This window comes from Callithrix jacchus, chromosome 3, assembly GCF_049354715.1.
Source record: "Callithrix jacchus isolate 240 chromosome 3, calJac240_pri, whole genome shotgun sequence".
Taxonomy (NCBI): domain Eukaryota; kingdom Metazoa; phylum Chordata; class Mammalia; order Primates; family Cebidae; genus Callithrix; species Callithrix jacchus.
Genome location: NC_133504.1, coordinates 4,907,381 through 4,923,815, shown reverse-complemented (window position 1 = coordinate 4,923,815; position 16,435 = coordinate 4,907,381). Strand labels below are relative to the sequence as shown.

The 16,435-nt window shown below is 44.8% G+C and overlaps 1 protein-coding gene and 1 non-coding gene across 15 annotated transcripts in view; one reads left to right on the top strand and one right to left on the bottom strand.

Moving 5' to 3' along the window:
• The window catches only part of FAT1 (FAT atypical cadherin 1), a 140,821-nt gene that overhangs the window by 104,690 nt on the left and 19,696 nt on the right, over nt 1-16,435 (bottom strand). The gene's annotated exons all lie outside the window — the stretch shown is intronic.
• On the top strand, nt 14,510-14,570 carry LOC118152571 (U7 small nuclear RNA). Its single transcript, XR_004741318.1, has one exon. It is a non-coding gene; the product is annotated as a U7 small nuclear RNA (small nuclear RNA).

Here is a 16,435-nt window from a genome sequence, read left to right as displayed (position 1 = left end):
CTGGAATATCTCTAATAAGCGGTCTGTTTCACGGTCTGCCCTAGGGCATGAACCATTGTGTTTATACGGAGTGCACCATGCTGAGTAGGTGCCCCTCATGCAGAACCATCTCTAACACCAAAAGAAACAATTTAGGACTCTTATTTCCTTAACTAAGATCATCTTCTATATATTACATTGAAGACTTACTGTTTATGAAATTATAACATTTTAAGTCACCATCTCCACATTCGGTCTCTAACAAAGTTTGTCAACTAACTTGCTACAGAATCTTTACATCATTTCATGAGGAACTTTTTTGTTAGAAACAAGACCATTCAGCCTGGTGTGACCGGCCTGATGGCTCACATCTGTAATCTCAGCGCTTTGGGAGGCCAAGGTAAGAGGATTGCTTAAGATGAGGAGCTCCAAACAAGCCTGGGCAACACAGCAAGACCCCGCCTTTACAAAAAAAAAAATGTTTAAAAATGAGCTGGGCATGGTGGCATCTGCCCATAGTCCCAGCTACTCAGGAGGCTGTAGTGGGAGGACTGCTTAGCCCAGGAGTTGCAGGCTGCAGTGAGTGAGCCCTCATTGTACCATTGTACTCCAGCCTGAGAAAGTGAGATCCCATCTCTAAATAAAAATAAAATATTAAAAAACAGAAACAAGACAATTTGTTTTGATATTTAAAGATCGCTTAGGCTGGGCGGGGGCGCGGTGGCTCACGCCTGTAATCCCAGCACTTTGGGAGGCCGAGGCTGGTGGATCACGAGGTCAAGAGATCGAGACCATCCTGGTCAACATGGTGAAACCCCGTCTCTACTAAAAATACAAAAAATTAGCTGGGCATGGTGGCACGTGCCTGTCATCCCAGCTACTCAGGAGACTGAGGAAGGAGAATTGCCTGAACCCAGGAGGCGAAGGTTGCGGTGAGCAGAGATCGCGCCATTGCACTCCAGCCTGGGTGACAAGAGCGAAACTCCGTCTCAAAAAAAAAAAAAAAAAAAAAAACGAAAAAAGATCGCTTAATCTTTCTACAAGGAATAAGCAATAAATGGATATACTTTACAGTGGCTACTGTTTTTTCAACCTATAATAATCATTTTTTTTAGCAATTACCATGGCATTTACTAGTTGTCAGAAAGCTTCACAATCAGTTTCATGATCAGAAAATAACGCAAAATTTCAAGTTTTCTTTATAAAATTTATGAATTTCTGAAAAGATAAAGGGTCATCTGCTTTCTAAAAAGGTCACCTTCACCACACGGTGTTCCAGAGGTCTGACTCCACAATCTTCTCAGCGTTTACCATCCATGGTGTCCTTATTCCTAACTGAGACCCACGTGCTGTGTTCCATCTGAGGCTTCTTCAGCAGTTTACAACAGAGTGAAAGAAGGTGGACTAAGAGCGCCGTCACGGATCTTGTCTTGTAATACACTTGTCAACCTTTAGAAATATTTTATTCTGCAAAGAAGTCTTAGTTACTGTCTGGAGCTGCTGGCACAGAGGAATTAGCTTGTTTACTTCCAGGAGATGCATAAGCTTGTCATCGTCTTTCAGCTGTTTGGAAAAAGCCTGTACACTGGAAGTAAGCTTTAAACCCTCTGCAGGTTCTTTTTCTAATCTCTGAGGAGAAGAATGGCAGCTGGGACTTAATTATTACTTCTCTAAAAATCTCTGTTAAAGGCAGCCACAAGTTTGTTTCCTATGTATATGTCAATGTGTTCAAAGACAGCCACTCCCCAAATTTCCAAACAGAGGTCATGTCAAAATGCTTGGTGAGTCAATGTAGTTACAAGTTTGTCTCCAACCCTAAGATTTCTATTTCAGCTTACCACAGAGCACTTTCCTATTAACTGTGGCACATAAGTCCCATAACAATTCTAATATCAGCTAAATGTAGCATAATATCAAGTGGGATTAAAATACATCTTAGGTTGTTTTTAAAACATTTCCATTTAAGCTGAAACTTAAGCAGAGACCCCAGAGGGGTGAGTGAAACCTAAAGATACCAGATCAACACTCCTATCTCCTCTCCTCGTCGCACTGTCTATTTCCATGCCCCAAAGTCTTCCATGGACTTCCAATTCCATTTCCCCCAAGTACTCCTCTCTCTAAGGCACTGCAACAAATGAATGAGATAGTTTGTGACAAATTAAGTAGCAAGAAGTGGTGCTAATGAGAAAAACTAACATCTGCAGGCCGAAGTCTACTGTGAAGAACTCCTTCCCGCCCTTCACCGGACAATCCCTCTGCCTTTCACTCTGCAAGCACAATAATTGACACTCTCACATTCCCTTGGGGGTAAGAAACTTCAGAGGTCTTTGCGACAGAAAATAAAACAGGGAGAAAATGCAGGCGTGCTGCTTTCCTATCCTTAGACTTCATGCATACCCCTGGTATCTCTGCTTAGGTTCCAGCTTAAATGGAAATGTGCTAAAAATAACTTGAAGATATACTGTAATGCCATTACATGTTTGAACAGTATTAAAAACTTACAGTACAGCTGACTATGTAAGACAGAAAAGTTTTAAGACACCATCGATATTTTCACAATTTTCAAAAGCCTTTAAATAGTTATGTACATTTAACATTCAGAAGGAATTCCCTCAACAGGAAACAAGGTCAGGTAAAAGTTCCAGGGGCAGAAGGAACGTGAACACAACGCTCTGCAGTCCTCTCAGCAAGGCAGCCTGCTTCCCCACCTGTGGCTGAAGGAACCACCTGCGCCACAGCATGGGGGAGAAGACAGTGGATGAGTTCTGAGCCTTGGTCCAGAGGACGTGCTGCTTTCCATGAACTCCCAGAACCCTGAGACCACCACGTGAATGAGTCCAGGACAGGTGGTGAGATGACGACAGACCCAGGGCCTAGGAGCTCCAGCCCACGGCCAACACCCAGCCAGCACCCAGAGGTAGGGCCCTCAAGCTCCACAGCAACTGATCAAACATGAGTCAGCCCATGGAAACACCCAGCTGAGCCCAGCCCAAGTCGCCCACCCACAGAACTGCGACCCAAGTAATCAGAGGCTGCTCTAAGCTACGAGGTTTTAGGATGGTCTGATTCCCAACAAAAGGCCAAGTACCATTCTCTGCTATTTCCTCCACAATCCTTTACACTGGCCCAGAGACAATAAAACACTGAGCTCTGGATTTGCCTACACTTACTCCACTTGAGTTTCTCATCTATTTCATCGAACCTAACCACCATCTCCCCGTTCCTCACAACACTCAGCCTCTCCCAAACTCGACCTGCCTCCCATCTAACCACAATCCCCCCAGTCCTCATAACAGCCTCTCCCAAACTCGACCTGCCTCCCATCTAACTCCATCTCCCCATTCCTCACAACACTCAGCCTCTCCCAAGCTGAACCTGCCTCCCATCTAACTCCATCTCCCCATTCCTCACAACACTCAGCCTCTCCCAAGCTGAACCTGCCTCCCATCTAACCACCATCTCCCCATTCCTCACAACACTCAGCCTCTCCCAAACTCGACCTGCCTCCCATCTAACCACAATCCCCCCAGTCCTCATAACACTCACCCTCTCCCAAACTCGACCTGCCTCCCATCTAACCACCATCCCCCCAGTCCTCACAACACTCACCCTCTCCCAAACTCGACCTGCCTCCCATCTAACCACCATCTCCCCAGTCCTCATAACACTCAGCGTCTCCCAAACTTGACCTGCCTCCCATCTAACCACCATCCCCCCAGTCCTCATAACACTCAGCGTCTCCCAAACTCGACCTGCCTCCCATCTAACCACCATCCCCCCAGTCCTCATAACACTCAGCCTCTCCCAAACTTGACCTGCCTCCCATCTAACTCCATCCCCCCATTCCTCACAACACTCAGCGTCTCCCAAGCTGAACCTGCCTCCCATCTAACTCCATCCCCCCATTCCTCACAACACTCAGCCTCTCCCAAGCTGAACCTGCCTCCCATCTAACTCCATCTCCCCATTCCTCATAACACTCACCCTCTTCCAAACTCGACCTGCCTCCCATCTAACCACCATCCCCCCAGTCCTCACAACACTCAGCCTCTCTCAAACACAACTTGTTATGAGCAGGTTTTTAGTCAATACACAGTGAATAACTTCCACAACCGGTTCCTTTCCTCCCTTTAATCATCCTAAAGAGTTACTTTTAAATTAGAATAAGGAAGATAAGGGAACTAGCTGCTGCTAAGTTTCTATTTATATGAGCGGAAGGTTTAGAATCAGAGTTCCTAAGTAGCAAGGAAGGAGACAAAGAACAAATGAGTTTCAAAAAACTGTTACTTAGATATAGTTACTAAAATAAGAAGATTACTTTTAGTTTACCTACATATTATTTTCTTAAAATAGCCCACTCACTACATTTCCCCCCATTATTCAACCAGGCTTTGAAAGGGTTTGCTTATAAGTATATTGCACCTATCAACAGAAGTAAGCAAGACACTTAAAATACAAACAGGCCGGGCATGGTGGCTCTTGCCTGTAATCCCAGCACTTTGGGAGGTCGAGGCAGCCAGATCACCTGAGGTCAGGAGTTCAAGACCAGCCTGGCCAACATGGTGAAACCGTGTCTCTACAAAAATATAAAAATTAGCCAGTGGGCACCTGTAATCCCAGCTACGTTGGGAGGCTGAGACAGAAGAATTGCTTGAACCCGGGAGGCAGAGGTTGCAGCAAAAAGAGAGCATGCCACGGCACTCCAGCCTGGGCAACAGAGCAAGACTCCATCTCAAAACAAAACAAAAATACAAAACAGGCTTTTTAAAGGACAGATGAGTGTGCTCAATTGAATCCAGAAAATGAACAGTTTCAAAAATACTCTGAATCTGTAGAAGTAACTATTTCCTTAAGTTTTAAGAAATTCATCAATAAAGATACTAACAAAAATAGATTCTACTAATCTGAACGTTTTTTAGAGTTCAAGATTTTGCTGAATAATGGATACTCATCTTTTACACATAAAAGAAACACTTTTCAATCCAGAAGGATGATACAGGCAATATCACTACTCTACAGCCCGAGAACACAATGTGTAACTCAGGTATACTCACCTGGAAAACCTCAGAATTTAGATACTCAGTCTCACAAATGAGGCTGCTTCTAGATAAGGCAAAACAGAAACAAGGAATCTGCACTGCTACTGAATGGTTTAACTGTTCTTATTCTTGTAATTTTGGAAGGCATGGAAAAGAGGGTGTCTAAGTGGAAGAACAGCCTTAACTATATTAAAAAGAACAAATTTAAAAGGTCTTTCCCAACAAGAGTATTTAGGTAAGTGTTTCCCTTTAATATTGTTACAATCCATCTCAATTTTAAATTTTACACATTCAGCAAGTGTTGGCTGGATGCCTGCCTGCCAGGCTCAGCTCCTAAGCAGGAGATACAGACCGGGAAAGAGGCGCATTTCACCCCTCAAGAAGCTTAAATTCTGGTGGAAGTCAAATGGCAAAAGCAGATTTTTCAAACACGCTAAAATAATTTTAATATATATTATACATAGAACATACATATGTTATTTTTTTTTTAGATGGAGTTTCGCTCTTGTCCCTCAGGCTGGAGTGCAGTGGTGTAATCTCAGCTCACTGCAACCTCCACCTCCCAGGTTGAAGCAATTCTCCTGCCTCAGCCTCTGGAGCAGTTGGGACTACAGGTGTGTACCACTAAGCCCAGCTAATTTCTCTATTTTTGGTAGAGACAGGGTTTTACCATGTTGGTCAGGCTAGTCTCGAACTCCTGACCTCAGATGATCTGCTCACATCCGTCTCCCAAAAGTGTTGGGATTATAGGTGTGAGCCATGGCGCCTAGCTGTAGAACACATATTTTAACAATCACTGACCTTAAACGCTACACTTTATCCTCTGTAGATCTGATATTTAGTGTATCTTCTTTCTGAAACCAACATTCAGCCAATTAAAACCAAATATGGATATTACTCATGTTCATGCTTTCCTCATCAGCGTCCATCTTCTAAATGAGCTTGTGACACTTGAAGAAAAACTTCTTTTAAACATTTTTTAGATCCTTAAAAAATAACTGATTTCCATTCTGTTGCCTCAACCAACAAACTAACTTGGTATTTACATGACAAACTCAGCTTTTTTCACTTAAATATGTAACCACCTTCAGCTGGGCAACAAATCAAAAGAACAGCATCACATGACACACGTGCAGGATCTATTACAAGATGAACACCCCTATATAGGCAGTTACTCGGTACCAGCTGTGTGCCAAGCACTGTGATAAGAACACAGTCGTCCGAGGCAGCCTAATGACAAGCAGCCCTGAGAATAAAGAGGCAGACAGAAAAATAACAGAAAGCTAAAAGCAAACCAGGACCCACAAATGCATTTTGGAGAATCTTTTAACTAAGAACATATGGCAGGGCTGTTTTTCCACAGAGGTCAAAAAACATACTGCAGGTCCATTTAAATAAAAATACTGGGCCAGGTGCAGTGGGTCACACCTGTGCTTCCAGTGCTCTGAGAAGCCAAGGTGGGCAGATCACTGGAGGACAGGAGTTCAAGACCAGCCTGGCCAACATGATAGAAACTCATCTCTACTAAAAATACAAAAATCATCCAGGCATGGTGGCGTGTGCCTGTAATCCCAGCTGCTCGGGAGGCTGAGGCAGGAGAATTACTGAACCCAGGAGGCGGAGGTTGCGGTGAGTCGAGATTGTACCACTGCACTCCAGCCTGGGCGACAGAGCGAGACTCCATCTCAGAAAATAAATAAATCAATAAAACTTGTGTCTGCCAAGGAAGCTAACTTTATTATTAGAGGCCTGAGTTTGCTGACAGATTACCTTAAGAAGTAAAGGAATACCAGTGGTGGGACAAGGGGGTTCCATGGTAAACCAGCCAATCTAAAGCCTGCCTAGAAAACCATGTAACTTAAATAAGAATCCCGATGGCCTGTGGACAACGTGAGTTTGAACTGTACAGCTCCACTTACACACGAGTTCAACTGAAGGCAGATCAAAAACCCAGTGCTAACAGCACGTGAAACCACAGCATCTGTGGGAGGTGGGCTGCGGGACTTCAGTGTGCACAGGTGCGGGTGTGAGCAGGTGTGGGTGTGCACAGGTGCAGGTGTGAACAGGTGGGGGTGTGCACAGGTGTGGGTGTGTGCAAGTGCAGGTGTGAACAGGTGTGGGTGTGCGCAAGTGCAGGTGTGAACAGGTGGGGTGTGCACAGGTGCGGGTGTGTGCAGGTGTGGGTGTGAACAGGTGTGGGTGTGCACAGGTGCAGGTGTGAACAGGTGCGGGTGTGCACAGGTACGGATGTGAACAGGTGTGGGTGTGCGCAGGTGCAGGTGTGAACAGGTACAGGTGTGCACAGGTGCGGGTGTGAACAGATGCGGGTGTGAACAGATGCAGGTGTGCATGGGCGGCGCAGAAACCGATCCCCGTGTTCGCCGAGGAATGGCTGCATGCTATTTACTCTATTTGATTCATGTTGTATACCTCAGCGGGAGGCAGAAAGTCTGATGAAACAGGTGTGTAAACGACTAGCGGTTATTTCACTGGGAAACATCCTTGAATGACAGTTTCTCCTAAAGCATTTCAGGCTCATGTACACATATATAGAAAAGCGATCTGTCCACTGCAAAGGTTGATCTAGCTCATTTATAATGATTTTTATAGAGCAGGTTACATTTCTGTATTAGATTTAGCAGCATATCATGTATGTGCAAACACCTGCAGATTGTAAAGCGTCACTACCACCATCGTCATCATTATCACCATTATCCTCACCCGCTGCTCCTCCTTCATGAGAACCATGAGGACTGACCACTCGAACCTCTAGAACGGGGGGCCTCAAACGCAGGCATCCAAGAACACTGGCGGTCCATGAACATGGGTTCCGCACTTCACTGAAACCTGTGGTATTGAACCAACTCACTGTCTCTCTGCAGAAAGAATATGCAACTTTCAACAGATCCTCAACATTTCCAAGAGGCCAAAACCATTAAGAACCACTGTTTTGGAGGCCTACAAACAGCGGTCCAGGGTGGCAGAAAAGAGGCTTCCCTCACCTGCACAACTACAATCACGGTATGTTACAACCTATTTGCTCGGAGAACAAGCGAGGGCCACTTACTGCTCTATGAGCCACCATGTTCAGAAGAGGGAAGAGACAGGATCACGCTGGACTCTGTCCTCGAGTCTCATGGGGACAGATTTAAGTCACAGATGAGCCGCACACCACTGAGTCGGGCTACACGGAAGGACATAGAGAGCGTGCCCCCACAGCAAAGACAAGCAAAGATGACCTGGCTCTAAGAAAAACGTTTCCCAGGAGAGCCCACGATGGCTGACAAGGCCACTGTAGCATTCACAGAGCACCTGTGACATAATTCAAGCATTAACAGATTTAGAAGGCACCCACAAAGAGCTGAGAACCGAGAGGAAAAGAGCGTGTCAATGTGTAAATGAACAATAATACTAGAGTTACACTGCAATAATATTTTTAAGTACACAGAAGGAAAGAATCAGCTCCATGTAATGAAGAGGGCTTGTCAAGAAAGCTTTATGAAGCAGTTACGAGAGCTCATACAAGCTGCATACAAGGCAGGCAGACAGAAATCGACGAGGCACTGGGGGTAGAGGGGTGCACGGGGCAGGGGCGGAAGCACCAGGGCTGCACAGGAGACAGTGAGGGAAGCACGAGTGAGGGTAACTGGGAGAGCGGGGAGGCCTGTTGGGGCAGCGCTAAGGAGGGACGGGGCTCTGTGCTACGGGAGACAGGGAAATGGGTTAAGGAGGGTTGTGTGACAGACGGAACACCTCAGCTCAAGAATCAGGTCTGTACTATTAGAATACCTTCTAAGGTATCACACTTTAAACACATCAATTTGCACTGCACTGCTTTTTTAAAAAAATGCAACAGAGTATTTCAAAATTCAGCATCCACTTGCACCGCACTTTAAAAAAAAAAATGCAAGAGTATTTCAAAATCCAACAGCACAAAGTTGGGTGTGCATTATAATTTCCATTACTGAGCACAGACATGAACGACACGAACAGAATATACCACCACCTAATTTTACTAACTATTGTGACAATCTAATGAGCCAGACAGTCATGTAAAGAGCAAGACGGTCTACGTAAAGAGCTTAAAACAGGGCTTGCACACGGAAAGTACTCACTAAACGTTAACTATAATTACATGCTGATCACGAGTAAGCAGAAAAAGCTTACTTACACGGTTAAATTATCACAAACTAGAAAGAAGTCTTATAGCTGAGGAACTTTTATTTTTTAAAAAACCAATTGGTTTAAAACTAAAAAGACTGTATGAACAGACTCTCCCCAACATGAAATGGTAAGACATTCTAAAGAATCCCATTCACCACGCTGAGCCACTTGGAGACCTAGACATCAGGTATTCCAAGGAGATACGGGATTGCTTAACCGGCAAGGCAAGTTAATTGATAAGACTGGCCCTTGAAGTATACATGAGCACGGTTTCCTAGACTGCCTGTCACTGCTGTGGAACTGGAGAACTGCCGCTTCAACAGGCCCAGGCATGTGCCCTTGAACAGCGATCTTTCCAAGTCCATTTATTCCCAGTAACAAAGACATAAAGGACTGCTTTGCGGCACTGTGTCTTGTATGGTGAGCATGCACTATTTATAACCCACATGGTCAGCTGTGTAAGAAGAAAAATGCCACAAAGGTAGCTGTGAAACAACACAGTACATAAAACAACGCTAATAAACAAAAACTTGACAGATCCAGCCCTGGGAACTAAAATTATCCAAAAAGTAAAAACAGTGGGGACTAAATGATAAGAGAAACTCCAACGTTTAAACAGACACCTGAAGTTTGAGATCTTTTCAGTTTCATACCTGTACATGGTAGGTAAATATGGAAAGAAACGACCAGATGTTAAGTGAACATTAAGCCTCTCTACACAGGCCATCCAACAAATTACAAACACCAAATCCTTAAACATCCTTAGAACACAGCACACTTCCCTGGAGAAGGGATGGTGAGTATGCTTGCTCTGGCTTTCTCACCGTGTACCAGACGGCAGGAGGACAGCTGCTGCCGCCCGGGCACCAAGAAGGGCAATGTACGGGGTCGATGACCTCATGGAACTCGACTCGGAGGGAAGTAGGAATCAGGTTAGCTTCGGCTATGCGGGCATGACGCTGCCTCTGAAGGTTAGCGGGGACCCTACCCACCACCTAAAACCTGGTGCCACTAGGAAAGCCTTCAAACAATTAACCGCCTGTCCACTTCAGACAGGTGGCATTTTTACTGATGATTAGGAAGCAGCAGGTGACCAGGGGTAAGAATATAGTTAAGTAATCACATACTTTTTAATTTGTTTTGCGATCACACTTTCATGATTGCACACACAAACACGGCACCGGCACATCTGCCAGCACTCGCCTGGATTCACCCACACCTTCGCTCCAATGATCTTGTCTAATGCCACCGTAATGGAATTCAAAATCCTGTCCTCCTAATTGTGCTGAATAGCAACATGTCATTCAGAGTAAAAACGTTGGAAAATTCTTCCATTCAAGACTCCTTTGGCACCAAGCCTTGCATCTAGGATTCAATTCTCCAGCCCGGCCCAACCCAGCTTAGCACAGAAACCCACTTAACTAGTAGTTTTTGAAGAGGCTCCCTAATAGCATCTGTAGATCACTCTTAAAAGAGTGAGAGGACCTGGGCGCGGAGCCTCACACCTGTAATTCCAGGACTTTGGGAGGCTGACGCAGGTGGATCACGAGGTCAGGAGTTCAGGACCAGCCCGGCCAAGATGATGAAACCCCGTCGCTACTAAAAATACAAAAAATTAGGCTGGTGTGATGGCAGGTGCCTATAATCCCAGTTACTCAGGAGGCTGAGGCAGAGAACTGCTTGAACCCAGGAGGTAGAGGATGCAGGGAGCCAAGATGGCATCACTGCACTCCAGCCTTAGCAAGAGCGAGACTCTGTCTCAAAAAAAAAAAAAAAGAAAGAAAGAGAGAGTGAGAGTGGCACCCAAGAAGTCCTGGGCAAATTGCTTAACCTCTCATACACATTCCTCCTGTCACGCAGGGGTAGGAGTCCCCCTGGCACACACAGCATGCTGGGCACAGTACCCAGCTGCGACACTCAGTGTCCGGATTCTGACTACGCTGACACTTATCACCGGTGTCATTACCACTGACAGCATGAGGACAAAGCGAGCCTGTCCGACATAAGCTGTTTCCACCCCACACCTCCGGGTCCTGGCCCTGCACAGGGCTGAGAATTACATCCCAGCACTGCACAGCGTCATCACGAACTGCTCCTCGACACGGAAGGCGCTGAGTCACAATCCCAGGTTCTACATCCAGAGCCTTTCCGGACTAGACTTGCTCAGTCAGTGGTTAAAGCATCAATGTGTGAAATATAATACAAATAACTAAAAAAAGCGGAGTCTCTGTTTCCTTTAAGGGAGTTTCCTTAGGATTTCTGCTAGATCCTATTTCTACCCTAAAGTCTTCCTGCTTCAAAGAAAGATCCCTTCCCTGGTAGAAATTATTACCATGTCCTGCCTCGACTCAGAATCACACACACACAAGTTTATCATCCTAGAACACGGCAACAGCACACTCTGGTAACACCATTTCCGCCGAGACGCAACTTCCAGTCTCCCTGCGGCTGCGAAGTAAGTTTCTTTTCTCTTAAGCTTTCCTACGAAGAAAACAAAAAGAGCCAAGGGGACAGCAGCTGCTGCCACTTCAGGGAGGAGCCTGCACCACAAAGGCCCTTTCACCAGCACATTTTTTAACTCCCTACCCAGGCCTCCCACCCGTCGTCGCTATGGAAGTCCCTGCTGCCAGGAATTCTAGCCCAGCTCCCACAGCAGTATGGGGTCCCACCACGGCAGGCCAGGCTTCCAGCGGCCGCCAGCTCCAGGCACTTGCAGACCCTTCAGTCAGGATCCCCGGCCATCAGCCTCCTCCACATCCCATCTCCTGTCACAAGAGGACATGCAGCAGGAACAGGGGTCCCAGGGTGTATGTAAAAATACCCTCCTGTAAATCAGAGAAAGGGTTCACTTGAATGAATAATAAATAGTTGAAATATTCAGATTTCTGCAGAACCACACAGAAGCTCCAGAAACATTTTCCCCGACTGAGGTCAGCAATCAGGCTAGCCTGGGCCAGAATGCCCTTCTGCGTGCACCGCAGACATGCACTCACCTTGTGTCCGCCTAACTGGGGAGGCCGAGGGCCGACCTCCAAACAGGTGACACAGGAAGGGCACGCCAACACTCTCCCTGTCCCATCGCGTGAATGCAGCCATTTTCTCCTAAGAAAAATGTCCTCATCTCCCCTTCTGGATTTCATGAATACTGACTTATCTTGTGACAACAGCTGTCCTTCCATATTAATTCACTCCCAGTCTTTTCATCAAAACGTAAATTTCAATCCTGAAACCAGGATTGGGATTCTAAAAGTAACACGGCACTAATATGTTTAGAAATCTGGGGGAGGTGGGGAGGGATAGCCTGGGGAGAAATGCCAAATGTGGGTGAAGGGGAGAAGGAAAGAAAAGCACACTGCCATGTGTGTTCCTACGCAACTGTCTTACATGCTCTGCTCATGTACCCCAAAACCTAAAATCCAATAAAAAATTAAAAAAAAAAAAAAAAAAAGGAAATTACCAATTTAAAAAAAAAAAAAAAAAAAGAAATTTGCTCTTATCTTAACAAAAAACATGGTCTCCCCAAATAAGTAGAGTCAGAAGGGGAAACCCTCTTCCTGGGCTGGTTTGTATTCTCACAGCCAAACATGGAACCAAGCTCTTCAGACTGAAGGCGAAACACATTTCAGGGCCTCCTGTACACAATATACACAACAGAGAACAGACAACACCATTTCAACACAAACGTGCTTTAACAACCGCTACAAAACCTTCCAGCCAGGAGTTTCTCTAGACGTTACCTTAGTTTTAAACATTAACAAAAAGCTGCCGCATTTTCTTGGTGCTCCAGTAATAATTAACTTGGTAAGTACCCATCAGCTACAAACACTAAGTCCAGTCTATTCTCCTTCAATTCCAGGAAAACCTGTTGAAGCTTCCAAGGCAATAGGGAACGCACCTGAGGTACCTAAGGCAGCTGGGTGCCGAGAAGCATGTCGGGGAAACCAAACCCTGAACGTGAAATCGCACGTGCTTCAGAGGTTTTTACCCCACTAAACACTTTTGTTAAATCTGCTTTATAACCCTCACCGTACATCTTATGGAGAGCAATTTCAGGAGAAAATCTCAATTAGAGCCCTGGAGACTGACTCTCTAACTAAAGACCGACTTTCCAAATAATTCACAAATGGTCACATGGAAGGGCAGTCGCGTGGCATGGATCTGTCCGAACATTTCACCAACACCCAGAAGCCTCTCCAGGAAGGCAAGTGACACAGCCAGACCTGCAGGAGTCCACACCAGCCAGCCCCACTCTGCCATTACACTTTCTCTCGCTGCAAAGCCGTTTGCAAAACGTGTACAAAACGTAGAACAGGACTGTCCATTTGGTGACAGATTTTAAGGAGCCACAGAATTTCTGCTTCTACAAAACAGAAAGCTACTTTTCAGAGGATGCTTCCAATTTAACCAGATTTGAAAAGAAGAAAAGGAAAGCTCTTAAAATAGAACTAAATTCAGCTTGCTGGATAGGTTCTCTGTTCTGTTAAAAGTATATAAATGATATACATATTGGACAAGGTTGAAATAGGTAAAACATGACAAAAATTTGGTAACAGACAGGGCACGGTGTCTCACACCTGTAATTCCAGCACTTTGGGAGGCCGAGGTGGGTGGATCATGAGGTTAAAAGATCGAGGCCATCCTGCAAAGCATGGTGAAACCCCATCTCTACTTAGAAAAAAAATAAATAAATTAGCCGGGCATGGTAATGTGCACCTGTAATCCCAGCTACTCAGGAGGCTGAGGCAGGAGAATCACTTGAACCCGGGAAGCGGAGGCTGCAGTGAGCTGAGATTGCACCACTGCACCCAGCCTGCTGACAGAGCTAGACTCCATCTCAAAGAAAAATTTTTTGGTTATAATAACCAACACTAATAGCTTTAAGTCAAAGGCAAGAAGCAAACAGTTAACGTGGACAGGTTGTCAGTCCCCGGGCCACAGCACTTCTGCACAGGCTCATATTAATTAGCCCGATATTAAATGTGCCCAGGTTAGGCAAAGTCAGAGCCTGGTGGAAACGGGCAATGAGCAGAGTGTGAAGATCCAGCAGCAGCACCTGGCCCGAGCTGGGCGAACTCCAACGCGGTCTCCAATGGGCCCCACAGGTGTCCCCAAACTGCCCCTCCATTTCTTCACCGGACACATATCTTCCGCTGTGCCCTAGAAATTAGTTAAGAACACTCCAAGCGAACAATTAGCATGTCTAATTTTAGCCAACAAAATATACTGATTCTTTCCTAAAGAAGCTCTGCACTGTGATACCGACTGTCCTGCCAGGAATCTCTGAAATAACTTGGGCTGATAGTTCTTCTGTCAAAAAGGTATTTTGTAAGTGTTACAGCTCTTTAGAATTTGTCTAGCAGGCTTTCCAATTTTTGTCGGAAAGCCCCCACCACTACCCCCCTAAATATATATATATCTTGCAATGAATACAAGGTCCAATGTATAAATATTATGCTATCACTTTTATTCATTTTCAAAAGCATATAAACATAAATCTACTGTATACTACTTATTTTCTTTGTAAAGCAAGACCCACAGAATAAATGACCTGCAAATTTCCAGCTTCTCTCTCACCTTTAAATCTCAGTATTTACACAAATGAATAACCATTTCTTACAGACTTACCGACCCCCCTACCCATAATCCCAGCACCTCCCCGCCCCCGCACCCCCAATCACTGCTGGAACCGTCTGGCGCTGCCCTTGGCTCTGGAAACAACCATAAATCTATTTTGGGACACCACCTCTTTCGATGTTTTGTTTTGTTTTTTTTTCCTGGTAGTAAAAATAACCCAATTTCTTAAATTTATAGTTGAAAAATACTAGTTTCTAAATGATTCCTTAAAAAGCAACAATAAAAATACTCTTCACTTGAAAGAAAAAACCCAAAAGGCAGTGTTCATGTAAAGTAAAAAGAGAATTTAAATTAAGATTTCGGTTCCATTTTCTGTGTCAACTTTAACTTGTAACAGTTCTTCTTTTGAAATCTACTCTGGAGAAGGAAAAAAAGTAGAAACAACTGTTCTTCAAAAATTTTACAGAAACAGTTTCATTCAGCTTCAGTTATTAAATTTGGGGTAATTTTCCATATTGAAACTATCTGAAAATTCTAACTTATATTGGACAGCATGATAAAAAAGACATTCTACTCTTCAGATGATTATCAAATGCTGTTGATTTTGCTATCTTCTCTTGAAACAAACTAATTACAGGTATTTTAGATAGTGATGTGTAGTCTGTAGACTTAATAAATATGCCACATGCTAGTGGCATGCAACCAACAGAAAAAGAATGCCTTGCATTAATAAAAGCACAAAAATATATTATAACCTCCAAAATAACTTTTTTTTCTGAGACAGAGTCTAGCTCTGTTGCCCAGGCTGAAGTGCAATGGCACAATCACAGCTCACTGTAGCCTCGACCTCCTGGACTCAAGCCATCCTCGCCCCTCAGCCTCCCAAGTAGCTGGGGGCTACAGGTGTGCCACCAGCCAGCTTTTGTTTTTTTCCTTTTTTTGTTTTTTTTTTTTTTTGTAGAAATGAGGTCTTGCTGTTACCCAGGCTGGTCTTAAACTCCTGGCCTCAAGCAATCCTCCCACCTGTACCTCCCAAAGTGCCGTAATTACTGGCATGAGCCGTTGCACCCAGCCCAAAATAATTTCTAAACAATAGTTACATTTTTTCATGTGCTACACACCTATTAAACGTGGGCATGGGTCCCAGGGTGAGGGATGATTAAAGACTTTTTTGGGTTTTTTGTGTGCGGTATTCCTGAATATATAAAGTTAAATGTAATTTTTAAAAGGTCCATTTCAAAATGCACAGATTTGTAAACATGGATGACATTAGTAAACAAACTGAGCCCCCGCCCCCCCCCCCCACTGCTGATGAGTGCTGTGATTACCCTGTTTCTGTCTCCACCGTCATTTGCAGAGGGCAGGACATGAAAAGCCAATACATTCATAATGTTTTCTGACGCTCATGGAACAGCTTCTGTGTGCCAGGCACTTTTTGCCAGGTGCCAACAGAGAGAGATGCAGGAGCTAAAGCCTGCCCTGGAAAACTCACACTCTGTCAGGTCACAGTGACATGTAACTACCATATCTGTACAGCAAGACTAAGGTATGTACAAAGGGCAAAACATGCACATTCTAGCTTGAACCGCTGCCTCGGCGGTCCCGGGTTCAGAAGCTTCAGTATTATAACAAAGCACTGCTGCCATCAATCACCCTAACACACGTTAGGAGTTTCCCCG